A 3,195-nucleotide genomic window follows, 5' to 3' on the forward strand; every position below is an offset into this window, starting at 1 on the left:
CAATGACAATGAAATGCCACGAAGGGCAACTTGACTTGGGCTCACCCCAGAGGGGAGCTTTCACATCTCAGAGTTGTCCCAATCATAGGGCAAGGTTGTTGGGGTATTTACGCTCCCGAATCCTTCAGTAAAAGGTTAAGAGCTGCCCTTTGTGTACAGGGGGATGGCGGAGAGATGTAAATTCCCAGTCACTTGTGGTTCTCTGTACAGGCAAAGTGATTCAGGCAGCCTGAGGGCAGTCCTCAGACAGAGACAGAGACGCTGGCTGTGGGGAGCGAAAGCTCATGGGTATCTGGTGTGCTCCCAGACAGCAAAGGAATCCAAGGCGACATGAGCAGAGCTCTGACAGCATATGCTACGTACACAGATGTGGGATGGCAGGACGTTAAGGGATTAACACGTTAAAGGTTCTATATCCCCTTCTATTCTATAGATAGGATATTTGAGGATGAAGAAGGTTTAAAGGATGACAGAGAAAGCTGATGAGGAAAGTACAGAAAGATTGCTAGGCAACCGTGAAGACCCAGTTGACAGAGACCATGACCTTGTTATGGCACCAAACACTAATAGCATCAGATAGGACAGAAGGACAGTGGGGCAAAACAGGGGTGATCAGCAAAGAAGAGGTGAAGGCTTTCAGTCTCTACTGTGTAGGAAAGGAACTTAGAACAGAGAAAGGGACTCGAGAGGGAGACAAGAGAGGGCTGTCAGCTCTAGCAAATTTGATGAGCAGGGACAGTAGGAGCAACTGGGTGGAAAAGTGCTGAAGGATGAGAAGGTGTGGTCACAGTGAAATGTCTGAATTTAAGATTTAAGAAATGAGGGAGTCCTCGGTGATGCAAGACCCAGGCTGTGGCCATGGCGTGGGTACCTTAGGTGAGGCAGAGGTGAAGTCACTAGAGTCGAGGAGGTCAAAGAAGTAACAGGCTGCTCTCCCTGCATCACTAGTGCCTGTGCCACCTGCTTCTCTTGCCTCTCCTCTCCTGTCCCAGGTGAAGTCCCAGGGGGACCAGAGGGAGAAGCCAGGACCAAGTTCTGACGCAAGCTGATGGCCCTTGACTACCACAACCCTGCTGGCTTCAACTGCAAAGATGAAACAAAATTTAGAAACTTTATTGTTTGGCTTGAAGACCAGAAAATCAGATACTACAAGATTGAAGACAGGTAATTTAAGAAACATCCACAGTGATGAATGACTGGTGGCACCCATCCAGCAGAGACTGGCCCAAGTTCTTTGAAAAATATCTCAGATATGTTAACTGTCTTTTGAAGATTCAAGATCAACAAGAAGCATTTGACTGGCTTCTTGGTTTAGCTGTCAGACTTGAATATGGAGATAATGCTGAAAAATACAAGGACTTGGTAACTGATAGTGCAAAAACTGCTGACAATGCAACTAAAAATGCAGAGCCATTGATCAGTTTGGATGTAAATAATCCTGATTTTCAGTCTAGTGTAATAGCTTTGGCTAATCTTCTTCAGATTCAGCAGCAAGATGATTATCCGGTAACGCTTAAGGCAATTTGCATTTTGGTCCAAGCTCCTGATGCAGGACGCAGTTGCCAAAGCAAATCAAAAAAAAGAAGTCTTGCTTGTTGCTTTAGACAAACATATTCTTGGTTTTGACACAGGAGATGCAGTTCTTAAAGAAGCTGCTTAAAGTCTGCGATTGCTGCCTATCGAAGAGCTCAGAGAGCTACAGACAAACATTAATGAAGCCATAGTAGCTGTTCAGGCAATTATTGCTGATCCAAAGGCAGACTGCCAACTGGGGAAAGTTCGAAGATGAACATTTTAGGATTTCAGCTTCTTACCTACAATTGGGAGCCATGTCACTCTGGCATGTGTTGGGAAATTGAACGTAACATTTTTGAGGGAGGGATCCCAGAAATTTCTATGTCCTAGAGAATTACTATAATTGCTTTCTCTTTAATAAAGTTCGAGAAAGAGGAGAAAGAACTAACAGGGTGGATGTGGAATGGGTCATCTGCATGGACACTGCAGACTCGCAGGAAGGCTCAGAGCCAGATGCTGAATACAGCAGCGCTAAGGGTAATAATAATCACCTACATTTACTGATGCTCGCTATGCGCCAGCGCTGTGCTGGGTGCTTCCATATGCTTTATCTCATTTGATCCTCCTTCTCTTCCTTCAGGTCTCAGCTTAAATGGCACCTCCTCCCTAAACCCCCTCCCCAACACAGCCTCCCTTTCTTCTCTATTTCAAACCCTTCACAGAACACCTATCAATTTATCATTATTTTACTCTGTTTATTTTTTAGTTGAATGACTGTTGAATGCCAGTAACCACTCTTCAAGATAGTTACTATTACTATCCCATTTTATATATAAGAAAATTGAAGCTCAGATATTAATTTGCACAAGATGGCACAGCTAGTAAGGGGCACAGCTGAGACAGGAACCCAGGAATACTTGACTCTAAACCCACATTCTCAAGGATACCACCTCCAAAAGATCTTCAGTGAGTGAGAGGGAGTGGCCAGAAAGTGGGGAGAGGACAGGGCAGAGGTGGGTATCCTGGGTTATATGATAGTTGAAGGACCAAGGGCCTTTAGGCTAGAAAATGTTCAGAAGTAGCCCTAGGAAGGAAGGAGGGCTCCTAAGCCACCTCCTGCTCCCGGGTATTTGAGAAGTAGGCAGTGAGCAGCGTCCTTTTGAGAGAGCTGCAGAGAAGACTCTCAGAGGAGGTCTGGGTTTCCATTAGGCAAGGAGGTAGAGGGGAATTTTCATGAAGAGCTCACCCTCCCAGAAGGGTTTGCTTAGCATGGAATGAGGCTCTGGAGGGTGCAGTGGGGAGCTTCAGAGAAGCAAAGGAGATTCTGAGGAGAATCCAGAGGAGGGTGTAAAAGAAGATAGACCCCGGAAAGGCTTATATTTTGACCATTAAACCAAGGGCCAGAGGGTTGTGGGGGAGGTCAGGTTCTGACCACAACATTTGCAAAACATCAGTCCTAGCAGTCTGCTGAAGAACAGGGAAATTCAGAGCATTCTGGAAGAAGTCAGTCTTGTCCTAAGTTGGTTGTGCTTTTGAAGACAGTCTTATGCAGGCAAACCAACCAATCGTGTCCTTTGATGCACGAAAGTTTTTAAGTTTGATGTGGTCAAAATGGAGGTAATTTTTTACCACAATGAAGTAGTTAAGAGATCATAAACTATTACATTTAATGTTGGGAAG

At 45.2% G+C, this 3,195-nt stretch overlaps 1 pseudogene; it reads left to right on the plus strand.

Moving 5' to 3' along the window:
- The first annotated feature begins 858 nt into the window (after window positions 1-858).
- Window positions 859-1,789, plus strand: LOC124239583 (RNA transcription, translation and transport factor protein-like; annotated as a pseudogene).
- The last annotated feature ends 1,406 nt before the right edge of the window (window positions 1,790-3,195 follow it).

Source organism: Equus quagga, chromosome 5, assembly GCF_021613505.1.
Source record: "Equus quagga isolate Etosha38 chromosome 5, UCLA_HA_Equagga_1.0, whole genome shotgun sequence".
NCBI lineage: Eukaryota > Metazoa > Chordata > Mammalia > Perissodactyla > Equidae > Equus > Equus quagga.